At 37.6% G+C, this 20,010-nt stretch overlaps 1 pseudogene; it reads left to right on the forward strand.

The window, feature by feature from the left end:
• Positions 1 to 4,192: 4,192 nt before the first annotated feature.
• LOC101696792 (elongation factor 1-alpha 1 pseudogene) lies at positions 4,193 to 5,419 on the forward strand (annotated as a pseudogene).
• Positions 5,420 to 20,010: the final 14,591 nt, after the last annotated feature.

The following is a 20,010-nucleotide window of genomic DNA, read 5'->3' on the forward strand; positions in this document are numbered from 1 at the left end:
AGCAGCAAACAAATATATGAAAAAATGTTCAACATCACTGCTCATTTGAGAGATGCAAATGAAAACAACACTGAGATTCCACCTCACCACAGAAAGAATGGCCGCTATCAAGAAATCAACCAGTAACAAATGCTGGCAGGGGTATGGGGAGAAAGGAACCCTTCTCCATTGTTTGTGGGAGTGCAGACTGGTGCAACCATGGTGGAAATCAGTATGGAGATACCTCAAAGAACTAGGTCTAGAGGTCCCATTTGACTCAGCTATTCCCCTACTGGGTATCTTCCCCAAAGAATTAAAAGAGTCATACCACAGTGATATATGTGCACCCATGTTCATAGCAGCACAGTTTGTAATAGCTAAAGCTTGGAAATAGCCCAAGTGCCCATCAACTGGAAACTGGATAAAGAAAATGTGTTTTTTTTTATAAAATGGAGTACTACTCAGCCATAAAGAATGAAAAACTAGAGACATTTATAGCTAAATGCATGCATATTGAGGCCATACTCTTAAGTGAAATAAATAGGACACACATGTGTAAATACCAAATGGTTTCTCTAGTGTGAGAAACTGATAGTGTAAACAAGGGTTAAAATGATTAAAATGAATAATTGATAATTTGAAATAGGAAAAAAGGTCCAAAGAGAAAGGGATGAAGAGAGGGGAAGGGGAAAGGAAAGGAGGGAAAGGAAAAACTATGAGAAAAGAAAAAAAATGGAAATGATGTCTATGTAAATAGGGAAGGGTGGAGGGTGTGAATGGCACACAGGTAATGGAGAAGAAATAAGAACCAAGGTACATCATGTACAGGTACAAAAACCCAATGATAAATGTAAATGAATTGTATACCTAAAATATACCAATAAAAGAACTAAAGAAAAAAATCTAAATATTAAAACAAACACTAAATTTGCTGGAAGAGAAGTTAGGTAGAACTCTTGAAGACATTGGCATACATAGGAAAAGACTTTGTGAGCAAAACCTCAGTAGCATGGGAACTAGCACAAAGAATCAACAACTGGGATCTCATCTTATTAAAAAGCTTCTGCACTGCAAGAGAAACCACCAACAGAGCTAAGAGACAACCTACAATGTGGGAAAAAAATTTTACCAACTGTTCCTCAAAGGTCTACTATCTAAAATATATAAAGAACTTGAAAAAAATCAGACCCCCTAAATATAAAGACCCAATCAAAAAATGAGCATCTGAAATGAACAGACATTTCTCAGACAAAGAAGTAAAAACAGCAGATAAACATTTGAAAAAATGTTCAACATCACTGGTCATTTGAGAGATGCAGGTGAAAACAACACTGAGATTCCACCTCACCCCAGAAAGAATGGCTGCTATCAAGAAATCAACCAATAGCAAATGCTGGCGGGGGTGTGGGAAGAAAGGAACCCTTCTCCATTGTTGGTGGGAGTGTAGACTGGTGCAACCACTGCCGAAATCAATATGGAGATATTTCAAAAAACTAGGATCAAAATGTATAATTGATAATTGAAATAGGAAGAAAAGGTCTAAAGGAATAGGGGAAGTGGGCGGGGTAGGAGAAAGGAAAGAAGGGAAAAGAAAAAATATGAGAAAAGGAAAAAAATGGAAACAGTCTTTGTAAATAGGGAAGGGTGGAAGGGGTGAAGGGAGGGCAGGGGAATGGGGAAAAAAATAAAAACAAAGATACATCTTGTAAAAGTACAAGATCCCAATGATGAATGTAACTATATTGTATATGTAAAATGTACCAATAAACAATCAAAAAATTGAGATAATAGGAGTTACAGTAAAACAGGAAAAGAATAAAGCAAAAAGAAAATATCTGAAGAAATAATAGATAGTTGATATGATCATGCTTTTCTTCATTAGAATTTCACCAATTTATTCTATCAACCAAATATGTGATGTATCTATTTCTGGGCAGTCTAGCCAACATAATGCATTATCAGATTTGAATTTTTTACATTTTGATAAATGTCATTTCAGCACATTTCTCATTTAAAATTATCTCATTATGAATAAAGTTTATATAGTTTCACATGTTTAAGAGCATTTACTGTGTATATAATGATATAAGCTGTCTGTTCATAACTTTGGCTCATTTTATTGGGATTTGTTATTTATATTATTTTCATTTTTCATTTGTCTTTGCTGATGAGTAGAAATTTATGAACCTTATTTTAATAAAAATGTGTTTATACATCCTGAATTTTTTATAATGCAGAAAGTATTATCTCATTTCAAAGCTATAATGCTTGGGAAATTTTTAAAAACAAATGTCTAAGCATCAACCTTGGCAATTTTATTTCTATTTTTCTAGAGTAGGGACAAAAGTCTATACCAGCTATCATTTTACCTAACAAAACATACCCTCATATTAGATACTCAGCAAGTGGCTAATGGTGGCAGCAACCCAAATGTCACTTGCAACTAATCTGCACACTGAAGGTTGAGTCCCTGAATGTTTAACTCTAACTCTCAAAGTCAGTAAAAACTATTAATACCTAAAAGTAACATTATGCTCACTTTAAGTACCTAAAACATTCACAAAAGCATGGCGTTAAAAGTCATGCTACTTAGAAGTGGATGCATGGAAATAACTCTTTTTTTTCACTGCCCCATTACAAGAACACCTCTCACCTCCACAGTAGCCACTGCTCTTTCCAGACTCCAGGCCACCAAGCAGAGAGAAGGCAGAGGGCATAGCTGGAACCAGACTGGGCAGAGAGAAACAGAGGCTAGAGGTGCTGGGGAAAAGGGAGCTGCTTCTTCATTGCCCCTTTTCACTCATCTGCTCAGTACACTTGAAATGATCTCTGCTCCTATTATTCCAGTCCCTGAGCCCCAAGCCAGCCCAAAGTAGTCAGAATCTCCAGAGAGGGTCCAAGGAGATATAAAATCTACCTAGGTCATTCTAATATATAGCTAGGACTGAGAAATGGCTGATGTGGTTCAGTCTCTTCATCTAGTTCATCCATTAACAATCCATGCACAGCAAAGAACTGTCTGAAAGATTTCATGGGAATTTGAATAAACCTGGAGAAGTGCTTTTGGAGAATAGCATGTTCCTGTGGATATAGCTTCTAGACAGGGCATTGCAGTAAAGAATTTGTTTTTCTAGAAAGCAGCAAGAAGAATTTAAGAAATTTTGAATTACCTTCTCTTTCTTCTTTTTCATCAATTTAAAGAAAAAAGCAAAAGCTACATATTAGCTCCTTTTTGTTCATATTTCTTGTTACTTCATACTCCCCACTCTTGCCAAAATATACTTTTCTATGTAATCTATTTCCAGACATGAGGTATCAGATATTTTGCAGGCAGAAACTGAATGTTTTTTTTCCAATCAGACAAATGCATTTTTCTAATTTTTAAAAATGTTTGTCATGTCAAAGCAATTTCCCTCTCACTTCCTGGATGTTTCAATGTTAATGAATAGACCAATGTGTGACTTGTACACTATTTCTGCATACTGTTGCTGATATTTATAGCTAAGCTTTTGGAAAATAACTGCTGTTCTCAAACCAAACCATCCCCTTTCTGTTTGCCACAGTGTTTTCCATATCAGATGCATAAGATCTGAAAATAGAATTTCCTTAATTGTACCCATTTTCCCCATTTTCTCAATTTTCTGCTTTGTCATTCAGTCTTTCTTTTCTCTGTTCTCTCATGAAGTAATTTTGTTTATAATTCAGCTTGGCAGTTCTAAACAAAGTGTTTCATTTAAAGTACAATATACCTACACATTTAAAATATTCCTATATCAATAACAATATTACATGGTTATTACAAAAAAATAAAATAAATATATATTTCTGGCCAAATAAACATTAAATCCATTATCCTTTAATTCTATATTTTAATTTTATATAGCAATAGTTACAGATTCTTATTTAATGTATATGAATTACACTTTCATACTAAAAGGGAAGCATAGCTTTTTTGCAATGTGTTTGCTGCAAGAGCACAGGTGTAGTGAAAACCACCACTAAATCAAAGCCAACATGGGAAAGGAAAAGACTCATATCAATATCGTTGTCAACAGACACATGGATTCAGGCAAGTCCACCACTACCGGCCATCTGATCTACAAATGTGGCAGCATCGAAAAAAGAACCGTTGAAAAATTTGAGAAGGTGGCTGCTGAAATGTGGAAGTGCTGTTTCAAGTACACCTGGCTCTTGGATAAACTGAAAGCCGAGCATGAGCATGGTACCACCATTGACATCTCCCTGTAGAAATTTGAGATCAGCCAGTATTATGTGACTATCATTGATGCTCCAGGACACAGAGACTTTATCAAAAACATGATTACAGGCACATCTCAGGCTGATTCTGCTGCCCTGATTGTTGCTGCTGGTGTTGATGAATTTGAAGCTGGTATCTCCAAGAATGGGCAGACCTGTGAGCATGCCCTTCTGGCTTACATGCTGGGTGTGAAACAACTCATTGTTGGTGTTAACAAAATTGATTCCACTGAGCCACCCTATAACCAGAAGAGATATGAGGAAATTGTTAAGGAAGTCAGCACCTACATTAATAAAATTGGCTACAACCCTGACACAGTAGGTTTTGTGCCAATTTCTGGTTGGAATGGTGACAACATGCTGGAGCCAAGTGCTAAAATGGCTTGGTTCAAGGGATGGAAGGTCACTCATAAAGATGGCAATGCCAGAGGAAACACACTGCTTGAAACTTTGGATTGCATCCTGCCACCCACTCACCCAACTGACAAGCCTTTGCAGCTGCCCCTCCAGGATGTCTACAAAATTGGTGGTACTGTTACTGTCCCTGTGGGCAGAATGGAGACTGGTGTTCCCAAACCTGGCATGGTGGTCACCTTCGCACCAGTCAATGTCATAATTGAAGTAAAGTCTGTTGAAATGAACCATGAGGCTTTGAGTGAAGCTCTTCATGGTAACAATGTGGGCTTCAATGTCAAGAATGTGTCTGTCAAAGATGTTCATTGTGGCAATGTTGCTGGTAACAGCAAAAATGATCCACCAATGGAAGCAGCTGGTTTCACTGCTCAGGTGATTATCCTGAACCATCCAGGCCAGATCAGTGTTGGCTATGCTCCTGTACTGGATTGCCATACAGCTCACATTGCTTGCAAGTTTTCTGAGCTGAAAGAAAAGATTGGTCACTGGTCTGGTAAGAAGCTGGAAGATGGCCCCATGTTCTTGAAATCTGGTGATGCTGCCCTTGTTGACTTGATTCCAGGCAAGCACATGTGTGCTGAGAGCTTCTCTGACTATCCACCTCTGGGTGATTTTGCTGTTCGCAATATGAGACAGAAAGTTGCTGTGGGTGTCACCAAAGCAGTGGACAAGAAGGCTGCTAGAGATGGCAAGGTCACCAAATCTGCTCAGAAAGCTCAGAAGGCTAAAGGAATATGACCCCTAACACCTGCCACCCCAGTCTTAATCAGTGGTGAAACATGGGTCTCAGAACTGTTTCTCCCAATGCCACCACTTCCAGAACAGAGAAGGTGAGCCATGTGAGTGACAGCAGCACCTTCCCACACATCAAAATGAGAAGAGACCTAAACAAGCCTAAAAAAGAGACTTCCAGATCACCTAGAGCAACCCCAAAGGGAAATGAGATGCAACAATCTGTTACTCAACCACCTGGACTCTCTGAACTGGCAACAAAAGAGGATCTGGAAAAAATGAAATCAGAAACAATTTCTCACACAATAGCAGAGATTGTGCCCATAGTGCAAGACATGATTAATAAATTTAGAGAGGACACAGATAAAAAAAAATAGAGGAGCTGAGGAAAATGATGGAATCCCAACATAGGAAACAAATGGAATCCATAAAGCAGATACAAACAGATTTCCAGGAGATGAAAAACTCCATTGAAAGCTTTCACAGCAGAATGAGCCAATGTGAGGACAGAATTTCAGATATAGAAGATAAGATTGCAATTACTGACCAGGAAAGAAATATTTCTTTAAAATTGTAAGGGACCATGAGAAATCAATCCAGAAGCTGCTAGATGATGCAAAGAAGAATAACATAAGACTGATTGGAGTCAAGGAAGAAACAGGAAAGAGTGCAGATGACATAAGAAAACATTTCACAGAAGTAATGGCAGAAAATTTCCCAAGGAGGGGAAAATAACTTGACATACAGATAAGCAAGGCATATAGGACTCCAAATAGCCTTGATTAAAAAAACTATGCACATAGGCATGTAATAGGATTACAGAAACCCAACAGAAGAACAAAATTCTACAAGGAGTTAGAGAAAAGAAACAAATCACATACAAAGGAAAGCCCATCAGAATCACAACAGAATTCTCAATGCTAACCCTCAAGGCAAGAAGAGGTTGGAATGAAGTATTTCAAGCCCTAAAGGAAAACAGCCTCCAACCCAGATTGATGTACCCTGCAAAACTATCTTGCAAAATTGATGGAGAAATAAGATACTTTCAAGACAAAGAGCACCTTACAAACTTCATGAATATCAAGCCAGCACTCAAAAAAATTTTAGACAATATCCTAGGAAAGGACAATGATGATCATAACCCAGGACAGCTGGAAAAGCAGGTGAAGATATTTTCCCACATTGTGGGTTGTCTCTTCACACTGCTGGTGGTTTCTCTTGCTGTGCAGAAGCCTTTTAATAAGAAGAGATCCCACTTGTTGACTGTTTGTGCTAGTTCATGGGCAACTGAGGTTTTGTTCATAAAATCTTTTCCTACACCGATGTCTTCAAGGGTTCTACCTAACCTCTGTTCCAACTGGTTCAGAGTTTCTATTTGAATATTTAGATCTTTAATCCATTTTGATTTTAGTTTAGTGCACGGTGAGAGATATAGGTCAAGTTTTAATCTATGGCAAGTTGAAGCCCAATTTTTCCAGCACCATTTATTAAAGAGGCTATCTTTCCTCCAATGAGGGTGTTTGGCACCTTTATCAAAGAAGAGATGGCTGAGTGTGTCTGGCCTTGTTTCTGCATCTTCTAATCTGTTCCTCTGGTCCTAAGGTCTGTTTCTTTGCCAGTACCATGCTGCTTTTATCACAGTATCTTTGTAGTAGAGATGCAGGTTGGGGATTGTGATACCCCCTGCCATGTCTCTGTTACCTACAATTGCTTTTGCTATTCTGGGTTTCTTCTTGTTCCAAATGAATTCTTGTTTTTTCAAGGTCCATGAAGTATGCTGCTTGGATCTCAATTGGAATTGCATTAAATCTATAGAGCAGTTTTGGAAGTATGGCCATTTTCACTATATTAACCCTTCCTACCCAGGAGGAGGGGATGTCTGGCCATTTTCTGATATCATCTTCAATCTCGCTTTTCAGAGTGCCATAGTTTTCAGAGAAGAGGTCTTTGATTTCTTTTGTTAGGATGATTCCTAGGTATTTCAGTTTTTTGGATGCTATTGTGAAAGGAATTATTTGCCCTATTTCTCTCTCAGTGAGTCTGTCATTCATGTAGAGGAAAGCTAGTGATTTTTGTGTGTTGACCTTGTAACCAGCTACTTGACTGAATTTGGTTATTAAGTCTAGAAGACTTTTGGTGGAGTTCTTGGTGTCTTCTATATAGAGTATCATGTCATCTGCAAATAATGACAATTTGACTTCTTCATTACCTATCTTTATTCCTTTTATTTCTTTCTCTTGTCTAATTGCCATGGCTAATGTTTCCAGAACTATATTGAACAAGAGTGGTGATAGTGGACATCCTTGTCTTGTTCCTGATTTTAGTGTGAGGGATTTCAGTTTTTGACCATTTAGTATGATATTGGCTGTTGGTTTTTCACAGGTGGCTTCTATTAGTTTGAGGTAGAGACCATCTATTCCACTTTTTTGAAGGGTTTTTATCATAAATGCATGTTGGATTGTGTCAAAAGCGGTTTCTGCATCTATGGAGATAATCATATGGTTTTCGTCCTTGGCTCTATTGATATAGTGTATTACATTGACTGATTTTCATATATTGAACCATCCCTTCATCTCTGGGATGAATCCCACTTGATCAGGGTGTATGATCTTCTTGATGATCTTCTGCATTCTGTTTGCCATTATCTTATTAAGGATTTTTGCATCTATGTTCATTAGTGAGATTGGCCTATAGTTCTCTTTTTCAGGTGGGTCATTCTCTGCTTTGGAGATCAAGGTGATGCTTGCTTCCAGGAGTGAATTTGGGAGTATTGCTTCCCTTTCAATTTCATTGAACAGTTTAAACAGTACTGGCAGCAGTTCCTCTCTAAATGTCTTGTAGAATATAACCATGAAGCCATCAGGGCCCGGGCTTCTCTTAGTTGATAAATTTTTAGTTACATTTTCAATTTCATTGGTTGATATTGGGTTGTTCAGAATTTTTAGGTCTTCTTCGTTCAACTTTGGTAATTCATATTTATCTAGGAATCTGTCCATTTCTTCTGTGTTGTCCATCTTATTGGTGTATAGCTTCTTGAAGTAGGTATTGATGATCCTCTGGATTTCTGCTGGGTCTGTTGTAATTTCACCCTTTTCACTCCTAATTGCATGGATTTGAGCCTTTTCTTTAGTTTTTCTGACAAGTTTGGCTAAGGGTTTGTCAATTTTGTTGATTCTTTTGAAGAGCCAACTCTTGGCTTCATTGATTTTTTGTATCAGTCTTTTAGTCTCCATTGCATTGATTTCTCCTCTGTTCTTTATAATTTCCTCCCTTGTATGAGCTTTGGGGTTGTCCTGCTTTTCTTTTTCTAGAAGCTTGAGGTTCAGCATCAGTTTGTTTAATTGGGCTCGTTCTGCTTTCCTAATATGCATATTCAGTGCTATGAATTTCCCTCATAAGACCACTTTCATTGTGTCCCATAGATTCCGATATGTTGTATTGTCATTGTCATTTAATTGAAGGAACTGTCTGATTTCTTCTTTAATTCCCTCTGTGACCCATTGGTTATTCAGAAGTCTGTTGTTCAGTTTCCACGTGTTTATGAAATTTTTTGAGTTTCTTTTGCTATGGATCTCCAATTTCATCGCACTATGGTCTGATAATATACAGGGGATAACTTCAATTCCTTTGCACTTACTTAAACATGTTTTGTGTGTGTGTATGTGGTCTATTTTGGAAAATGACCCATGTACAGCTGAGAATAATGTGTATTCTGATTTTGTGGGGTGGAAGACTCTGTAAACATCTGTTAATTTCATTTGTTCAAGAATTCAATTGAGTTCTAGTATTTCATTACATATTTTTAGTCTAGTTGATCTATCTATTTGTGACAGTGGGGTATTGAGGTCTCCCACTACAACTCTATTAGTGCATATATGACTCTTCATGTCCATTAGTATATGTTTTATATAGTTGGGTGCACTAGTGTTTGGTGCATAGATATTTATGATTGTCATCTCTTCCTCTTGGATTCTTCCCTTTACAAGGATGTAGTGTCCTTCCTCATCTCTCTTAATCAGTGTTGGTTTGAAATCTACTTGATCTGCAAAGAGGATAGCTACTCCTGCTTTTTTTCAGGTTCCTATTGCATGGAGTATTGTTTTCCACCCATTAACTTTCAGTCTATGAGTTTCATTTTGAATTAAGTGTGTTTCTTCTATGCAGCATATTGTTGGATTTTGCTGCTTGACCCGTTCTGCCAGTCTGTTTCTTTTGATTGGTGAATTGAGACCATTAACGTTGATGGTTATAACTGAAATATATTGACTTGTCATTGCCATGACTTTTTTTTTGTTGGGCTCTCCCCCTTTCCATTTAATTTCTTGTCATGCCAGATGGGTTCATTCTGCTTTGCTTCCTGGGGTTGTGATCCTCAATGTCTGTTCCTAGGATATTGGGCAAAATTCTTTGGAGTGCTGCTTTGGTATTCACGAAGTTCCTAAGGTGCTCTTTATCATGAAAGTATCTTATTTCTCCATCCATTTTGAAAGATAGTTTTGCAGGGTACATCAATCTGGGTTGGAGGCTGTTTTCTTTTAGGGCTTGGACTATGTCACTCCAAGCTCTTCTTGCCTTGATGGTTTCTGTTGAGAAGCCTGCTGTGATTCTGATGGGCTTTCCTTTGTATGTGATTTGTTTCTTTTCTCTAACTGCTTGTAGAACTTTGTTCTTCTGTTGAGTTTCTGGAATCTTAACAATTGTATGCCTATGTGTAGATTATTTTTGATCAAGGCTATTTGGAGTCCTATATGCCTCACTTATCTGTATGTCAAGTTCTTTTCTCTTGCTTGGGAAGTTTTCTGCCATTTTTTCTGTGAAGAGATTTTTTATGTCATCTCCACTCTCTCCTGTTTCTTCATTGAACCCAATCAGTCTTATGTTATTCTTCTTTGCATCATCTAGCAGCTGCTGCATTGATTTCTCATGTTCTCTTATAATTTTGAAGCAATTTTTCTTTTCCTGGTCACTAATTGCAATCTTATCTTCTATATCTGAAATTCTGTCCTCACATTGGCTCATTCTGCTGTGTGGACTTTCAATGGAGTTTCTCATGTCCTGGAAATCTATTTGCATCTGCTTTATGGATTCCATTTGTTTCCTATGTTGGGATTCCATCATGTTCCTGAGCTCTTCTCTAGATTTATTAATCATGTCTTGCACTAGGGGCACAATTTTTCCTGTTATCTGAGAAATTATTTCTGATGTCATTTTTTCCAGATCCCCTTTTATTGCCAGTTCAGTGGGTCCAGGTTGTTGAGTATCAGAGTGTTCCATCTCATTTCCCTTTTGAGTTGCTGTAGGTGGTCTGGAAGTCTAGTTTGGAGACTTATTTATGTGTTTTTTCTTTTCAACTGGGGCAGGGGTCTATTAGCTCCTGCACAGTTTACCTCCTCCTAGCTGGGAGAGGTGGGACAGGGGCTGGGAGCAGCGGTAGTGATGGTGACCCAAAAGCCCTCTCCTGTGGGCTGGGAGCAGCAGGAGGGATGCTGGCTGGGCAGCCCCTTCCTCTGGACCAGGAGCAGTGGGATGGGAGCTCAGAAGCCCCTTCCTCTGGACTGGAAGCAGTGTGAGGGATGGTGGCCCAGAAGCCCCTTCCTCTGGACCAGTATCAGTGGGACGGTGGCTCAGAAGCCCCTACCTCTAGGTTGGAAGCAGTGGGACTCAGTACCATGGTCTGGTGGTCTGGTGTCCTTTGCATCTTTGTAGTGTGGAACCAGGTTGCTGCCTGTCCGCAGTGGGGTGATCTGGCATCTTCCGCGTGACTTGGGACCTCGGTAGGGCATGCACAGCTCTGCCTGTCTGCAGCGGGCTGATTCGGCTTGTTCCGTATGACTCAGCCTGATGTATTCTGTTTAATTTCATCATCATAATTTATGGTTTTTAATGAAATACAGGTTTCCTTTATGGCATTCCATGCAATACATTTTATCAGTGTTTATTAAGAAAAGGAACACTACATACATTGGCAATCACTGGATTAAGCAGATGCATTCATTGTGGGGAGTTAGTACATGTACATGACATATCATTCTTTTTACATCCTCTTTCTATTCCCCCCTTTTCCTCCCAGTATCTGGGGTTTTGGGGTTTTTTAAATTTTTACATTATTTTTATTGGTACAATTTAGGTATACAATTCATTTACATTTATCTTTGGGTGTTTGTACATGTACATGATATATCTTGGTTCTTATTTTTTCCCCCATTACCTGTGCGCCCTTCACCCCCTCCACCCTTCCCTATTTACATAGATTTCATTTCCTTTTTTTTCCTTTTTCTTATGGTTTTTTCCTTTCCCTCCTTTCCTTTCCCCTTCCCCTCCCTTCATCCCTTTGTCTTTGGACCTTTTTTCCTATTTCAAATTATCAATTATTCATTTTAATCATTTTAACCCTTGTTTACACTATCAGTTTCTCACACTAGAGAAACTATTTGGTATTTACACATGTGTGTCCTATTTATTTCACTTAAGAGTATGGCCTCAATATGCATGCATTTAGCTATAAATGTCTCTAGTTTTTCATTCTTTATGGCTGAGTAGTACTCCATTTTGTAAAAAAAAACACATTTTCTTTATCCAGTTTCCAGTTGATGGGCACTTGGGCTATTTCCAAGCTTTAGCTATTACAAACTGTGCTGCTATGAACATGGGTGCACATATATCACTGTGGTATGATTCTTTTAATTCTTTGGGGAAGATACCCAGTAGGGGAATAGCTGAGTCAAATGGGACCTCTAGACCTAGTTCTTTGAGGTATCTCCATACTGATTTCCACCATGGTTGCACCAGTCTGCACTCCCACAAACAATGGAGAAGGGTTCCTTTCTCCCCACAACCCCACCAGCATTTGTTATTTGTTGATTTCTTGCTAGCAGCCATTATTTCTGGGGTAAGGTAGAATCTCAGGGTTGTGTTCATCTGCATCTCTCGAATGACCAGTGATGTTGAACATTTTTTCATATATTTGTTTGCTGCTTTTACTTCTTTGTCTGAGAAATGTCTGTTCATTTCAGATGCCCATTTTTGAAGTGGGTCTTTGAATTTAGGGGGTCTGATTTTTTTCAGTTCTTTATATATTCTAGATAGTAGTCCTTTGTCTGATGTACAGTTGCTAAAATATTTTTCCCACATTATAGGTTGACTCTTAGCTCTGTTGGTGGTTTCTTTTGCTGTGCAGAAGCTTTTTAATAAGATGAGATCCCAGTTGCTGATTCTTTCTGCTAGTTCCCATGCTGCTGAGGTTTTGTTCTTGAAGTCTTTTCCTATGCCAATATCTTCAAGAGTTCTACCAAGTTTATCTTCCAGAAAGTTTAGTTTTTCTGTCTTAATATTTATATCTTTAATCCACTTCGATCTTAGTTTAGTGCATGGTGGAAGGTAGGTGTCTAGTTTTAATCTTTGCCAGGTTGAAATCCAGTTTTCCAACTCCATTTATTAAATAGGCTATCTTTCCTCCAATGATGGTGATTGGCTCCTTTGTCAAAGATGAGGTGGCTGAGCATGTCTAGAGTTGTTTCTGGATCTTCTAATCTATTCCACTGATCCTCAGGTCTGTTCCTTTGCCAGTACCATGCTGATTTTATCACAGCAGCTTTGTAGTATAGTTTCAAGTTGAGGATTGTGATACCCCCAGCCAGGTCTCTGTTGCTTAGAATTGCTTTAGCTATTCTAGGTCTCTTATGGTGCCAAGTGAATTTTTGGATTGTTTTCTCTAGTTCTGTGAAGTATATTGTTGGAATTTCAATTGGCATTGCATTGAATCTATATAGTATTTTTCAAAGTATGGCTATTTTCACTATATTGGGTCTTCCTACCCAGGAGCAAAGGATGTCTTTCCATTTTCTTGTATCCTCTTCAATCTCTTTTTTCAGAGTGCTGTAGTTTTCAGTGTAGAGGTCCTTTTCTTCCTTTTTTAGATTGATTCCTAGATATTTCATTTTTTTGGATCCTATTTTAAAAGGAATTGTTTCCCTAATTTCTCTCTCAGTGAGTCTGTCATTTGTATACAAGAAGGCTATTGTTTTTTGAGTGTTGGCCTTGTATTCAGCTACTCTACTGAATCTGTCAATTAAGTCTAGAAGTCTTCTGACAGGGTTTTTTGGGTCTTCTAAGTAAAGTTTCATATCATCAGCAAATAATGACAGTTTAACTTCTTCTTTTCCTATCTTTATTCCTTTTATTTCTTTTTCTTTTCTAATTGCTGTGGCTAATGTTTCCAGAACTATATTGAACAGGAGTGGTGATAGTGGGCATCCTTGTCTTGTTCCTGATTTTAGCATGAAAGTTTTCAGTTTTTGACCATTTAGTATGATGTTGGCTGTTGGTTTTTCATAGATAGCCTTAATCAGGTTGAGATAAAGACCTTCTATTCCACTTTTCTGTAGGAATTTTATTATGAATGGGTGCTGGATTTTTAGAATGCTTTTTCTGCATCTATTGATATGATCATATGGTTTTTGTCCTTGACTCTGTTAACATGGTGCATTATATTTATTGATTTATGCATGTTAAACCATCCTTACACCCCTGGGATAAATCCAACTTGGTCAGGGTGTATGATCTTCCTGATGACCCTCTGTATTCTGTTTGCTAGTATGTTGTTGAGGATTTTTGCATCTATGTTCATTAGGGAGAGTGGCCTGTAGTTCTCTTTTTGGGTTGGGTCTTTCCTTGGTTTTGGAATCAAAGTAACACTTGCTTCCAGGAATGAATTTGGAAGCCTTGCTTCCCTTTCAATTTCCTTGATGAGTTTAAAGAGTAATGGCCTTAGTTCTTCTTTAAATGTCTTGTAAAATTCAGCAGTGAAGCCATTCGGACCTGGGCTTTTATTTGTTGATAAATTGTAATTAGAACTCTTATGGAATGATTGCTTCTCAGAGGTGTCTTCCAGATATAGCTTGTCTTTATGTTTTGAGTCTCTAATGACTCTAAGGCTATCTCATTTTCCTTATACTAGGAAGGTTCATTGACTAGATCAATAACAATACCTTAGCCCAAGTGATACAATCAGCAACACCACTGCATCAAGTACATCTTTGAAAATGAAATTTTGTGGTAGTTATTAATCTATCACCTTTAGTTGTGTGAATTAAATCAAGATTGAGGACCAACCCAACATATAGTGAATAAACTCTTCAATATAATAACTTTACCCTTTGGGATGGGGAGTTAGAAGGAGTTGGGTGGGGACAGATGGGAAGAAGGATAGGGGAAGGTTAGCAGTGTGGCCAGGGGACACAGGTGAGAGGGAAAAAGAGAATAATAGTAAAATAAAGAAGTCTGAATAAGAATCAAAATAGGGACAAAAAGGGAAGATGAACAACGTGGTAGAGCAAGAGAGTGAGTGTAAGAGAGAGAGAAAGGAAAGAGAAAGAAAAGAATAAAAGTAAAGAAAAAAAGGGAGAGAAAAACAAATATTTGCAAAGAGTAGGAAAAAAATTAAAGATAAGAGGAGCAAAAGAAAAGAAAAGAGAAAAAAAACAAACTAATTGAAGGACCCTAGTTAGCAAGACAGACTCCATATTGCTACTTGACCCAACTGTCTGCCCTTTAGATGAACTCAGAAGGAGGAAGCTTAGAAACCTCCTTCCCTTAAAAGTCTCTTTAGAAACTACAATTAATCAACTATTGTTTTACAAATGTTCTAATGGCAGGGCATTCTGCTTCTGTACCTTTTGCTTGCTTTGCTAGTTCTATCCCATAGGGGGTCCTAGAAACTGCTGGCCTCAAAGGTGTATAAAATATGTTAATCTCCCCCAGTCTGGACTCGAATCCAATGCTCAGCTTGGGTCCCGGCCAGTAATAAACTCCTGTGTGGATTTAATATTGGTCTCTGGTTGGTTCTTTCTCACTGGGTGCAACACTAACAATACTAATTTTGGGAATAAAAATAAAACAATGAAGATGTAGGGCCTCTTTCAGGGTATGTCTCTGCTGTCACAATAGAAAACATGGGTTAGCAGTGTGCAAATATAAGTCGATGAGTCTTGGCAAGCTAGTCGCAGACCCATGAGATTCAGGCAGATTTCTGGCTGCAAGTCCCAAATTGAGTTCCCTGTCCTCCTGTAAGGTTGAACTCTGCAGAGTTGTATTGCAGGTTCCAGCTGCCCTTCTCCTGAAGATAGACCCAGTCCTGATGGGATGTGAAGATGTCTCCAACTTACCCAGTTCAGTGGTCTGGTGGTCCGGTGTCCTCTGCATCTTTTAGTGTGGAAGCAGGTGGCTGTACAGAGAAGAGGCCAGAGGAACGGGGTTGGGGGGTGTCCAGTGGATTGCTGCCAGGGTGCGGGCTGATTTGCCATGTTCCACATGACTCGTGACCTTGGTAGGGTGTCCGCAGACCTGCCTGTCTGCAGCAGGCTGATTTGGAGTGTGTCCTCCTAGTATCTGTTAATCCTTCTCCATTTGCCAAAGATCCATCTTCTTTTCAAAAATGAAATATTTCTATTTCAATATTTTAAATTAATGTACAAAGTTTTTGTTGGATGTTTATACAGAGACAGTGTTTGCTTTTGAATGTCTTGTAGCTTCAGATCTATACAAATGGGAAAGTTTTAGTCAAATTTCCTTTAGGAGTATGTAGTGGAACATCATCAAAAGCAATATACAAAATAAGTCCAGTAGATAGCAGATAATCTCTCAATTAACAAAATACTAGTAGGAAATGCCAAAGACATGAAAGGAGATTCGAAAGTTGGAGAGCATCCAGTCTAACCATCATGGAATGAATGAATTGCCTCAAACCATTAGATGGCTTGATTGCCATAGAGATGACCCTTTCCCTGCAATGTCAATGTCCATCCAGAGGCTGAAGGGTTGAGTCAGAGGCTAAACAGGACTTCATGTAAGACAAAAATCAAGTGACCTTCATATTACCCATTTTTCTAAAATTTTATTATTCTAGTATGTGGAATGAAAATTGATCCTAAAATCTAAACTTTAAAACAATTTTGAATATTGTATTTAAAATGATGATGGTAATATGTGTAAGGCAATTGCCAGCATTATTGCATCAATTTTTTTCACAGAATCTATTTATAAGACTATTGTTCTGTTCACACTTCCTACACACCTAACAGAGGAGAAATGCTTCAGAGAGGAAATGGAAAAGAGTTCATGCTTTTAAAAAGTCCTAAAAAATCAATAGGGGTTCTCTTTCACCTTTTATTGTCTCCTAGTATATGATCAATATGTGGCCAGCTGAGATTATCTATAATGTTGAGAGGTTCCTGTCCAAAGTTGATGCACTTTTAGCTTAACAAACTGCAGATCCTATGCAGATCCTTTCCTCTCATTTTCATTTCCCACAATTGTCACTGATCTTGGAAAATGCTTGGGAATTCCACCTAAACTATAAGAGCATAAACATGAGAACCTTCAATAAATTTGAGGAATCTAGAGCACTAAGTGTTTGTGCTTTTAGCAATAGGACATCAAAATGACCCCAGTGTCTCCTGAGACACTAATTTAATGAACACTTTTCAGTTCAAAGTGAACTGTAAGATTTTTTTTCATTTTGGTATTTAGCTTTATTTTCATTTTGTTTTTAAGACTTTTTTATTAGTACATGTTCTCAGTACATAATGATTACATTTATCATGGAGAGTTGGTACATGGACATAATACATCTTAATTCTATTTTTTTCATTGCCTAACTCTCCTCGTCCACTCCACCAATGCTTGGTCTCCTTTCCATTTGCAAAAGTTCTATTTTCATCAGTTTTTGCCTTCAATTCTTTTTTTCCCCATCCTCTTTCTGTCCCCTTCCTCCCCCTTCTCTAACTCTTTTTCTTACATCCACTTGAAAACAGATCTCCTTACTTCCTATTTATCTATCATCTATTTCACTCTTTATTTGTGTGTATACATATATATTGAATTTTTCATATAAGAAAAACTGCATGATATTTAAACTTATGTCTAACATAACAAAGTACAAGATTATGAAGTAAGAATTGCAAAGGAAGAGGTCTAGAAGTCTTACATGACTCATCATAACCCTTTACTTGTATTAAGGTCATATAAATATTTTGAAGGATTTAGATATTGAAAGAAATATTAATGAGCTCATTAATATCTTTCCCTTCTCTTTAGGTATGGAAAAGTAATGTGTTCTTTTCTAACCACCAGCCAGTAAACAGAGACTTTAGATTTCTCAAAAATATAGTCTCTGTTTGGATGACCCATGCCTGAAAAATATAAAGGTGCAAAACTATGAATGGCTTGTTACACTAGTGGCAAAGCAACTCATAGTTGTATTGAGAACAGCCAGCCTCCCAGAGTTTGTTACAAAGAGGGGAAAAGTTGATAACTCTCCTACTCACATACTAGCTAAAATTAAGCGAAAGGTAGCTTGTGATAATATTAGGGCCTTATCGCAAATCCCTCTGCATGAGATACCTCAGTGACAGAAATTGGATGTATAGGGGTGAGGAAGAAAAAGAAAACAGAAGAAATGAAGATGGACTACCATGCTACAGGAGAAAGTTTCCCCAGTGGTGAGCTGTGGATGTGGGCTTTGAAGAGGCCATGACAGTCTACCCAATTCCCAATGCTGTGAGTGAAAAAATGACAACTCAATTTCAAAGATAACCACTGGCAGCATACAATCCTCTTAATCACAGACCCTTGTCCATGCTCTTTTTTCTCTCTTTTACTTGTTCTGAACTTGGTGGGGTAAAACAATGTGGTAACTGTGGAAAGAAGCAAAGAATCATAGACAAAGGCTAATAATCAAAAATTAGTTGTTCTCATCTATACATTAAATTTAGGCATAATTCATGAAACAAAGAGGAGAGATCACTGAACTGGTGAAAAAATAATCTTGAGGTGATGCCTGATAGAAGCTATAGCTAGTGAACTAAGAATTAATCTTTTGTCATAATTTTGAGGTAGAAATGAATTTGAGTGATAGGAAAATTATTGCATTTCTGGATCCCAGCTTGAACCTCAAGAAATTTCTACCCACCACACTCAACTACACTAAATCTACCATCTTCTACACATTCAATTTCTCATTTAAATTGTTTATTTTTGTAATTATTGTTGTTTTAGAATTGTGGTACTCTTTCAATTCAATTTCTACATTTTTTATTATGTTCAATGTCTGTTCCTACCTTAAATCTTGCTATTCCAGTACTCTCTAGCCTATTCTGTGATCACCATCCTCCAGAAATTACCTTACACCTCTTTCCTACCCTTTGTCTCATAAATTCTTTCTTCTTAACACATTCTCCCATGATCTTTAATAGAAATTTTTATTAAGAAAACTGTACATTGGTACTTAGTCATAAGAAATAATACAGAAAAATCCCTTGGGAGAATGCCCCCCACACACACACACCCCAAGGCAACATTTTACAAAATTATGGTACAGTATCACAACCAGGATATGGACATTTGATAGAACTCATTGATCTTATTCACATTTCCAGAGTTTTGCTTTTCTCCTGTGTGTGTGTTTGGATGTGTGTGTGTGTGTGTGTGTGTGTGTGTGTGTGTGTAAGTTCTATGCAAGTTTATCACCCAGATAGTTTCATGTATCTATGGAAGCAGTCAAAATAATGCCTTGTCCCTACCACAAGGATCCTTCTTGTTTCCCTTTTCATACTCACTTTCACCCCAGTCCACTGTCCTTAACCCCTAACCACTCCTAATTTATCTTCTACTTCTAACATCTTGGCATTTAAAAAATATACCATAAATGGAATCCTATAGCACAGAAAGTTTTGGGATGTGGTTTATCTGCTCAGCAAAACTTCCCAGAGTATTACTCCCATTGCTACATATATCAAAAATAGCTTTTTGGCTTATGTCTATTAAATGAATAATTACATAATTTAATGATTCAATCGGGATAATATCCTATTTTTTTCCAAATATACTTGGTTCAGCTGCATTTTGATATCATTTTTGCATAATATTCCATACTTCCTGATTCCACATGAAACAAAAACACTTAAAGAATACATTTCCTTTCATCATCGTGACACTTCAGTACCAATACACAGCAGGATAAAAAAAACAAATGGTTCCGTGGGAAAAATTGCTTTGTATCTCCCACACAAAATCTTGGGTGAAATCCAACTAGCTGATGTGTATCCAAGCTAGTACAAGCAGGAAGCAGAGAAGACTTCCAGAAAAGGTACCTCAAGTCCATTCTTATACAATAGCATTCTCAATCCTGGCTCAAGAGGAATATCGTCTGGTTCATTATTCAAGAACACTGATTATGGGATCTCATAAAACATCAGCAAAATAATTTTTGAGGATAGATCCATTAAAAAAAGAAGTGACATGCAGCCAAATTGATTGTTTCTAGTGGCATCCAGCACCTGTTTTGATTGTATGATGGTTGGGTCTGATCAGTTTTTAAATACTTTTAATACCACTTCTAATTATACCATATTTTACATGACATATTTAATTAAAATATTTTTACTTTGATTCTAAAATTTATACCAGAAAGTTAAAGTCAAATTCTGACACTTTTGGTAGCTAACAGAGCAGGTAATGTGAATTGTGAAGTCCTCTCTGAGACCCTTATTATCTACTTAGGGCAAGTCTGTTTATAAAATATCAGAAAGAATTGACTTTGTGGACAAAGCTCTAATATTTCTTTTGAATCTG

This window comes from Heterocephalus glaber, unplaced genomic scaffold (genome assembly GCF_053883595.1).
Source record: "Heterocephalus glaber isolate CG9 unplaced genomic scaffold, H.glaber_assembly_v1.0 deba00000546, whole genome shotgun sequence".
Taxonomy (NCBI): domain Eukaryota; kingdom Metazoa; phylum Chordata; class Mammalia; order Rodentia; family Bathyergidae; genus Heterocephalus; species Heterocephalus glaber.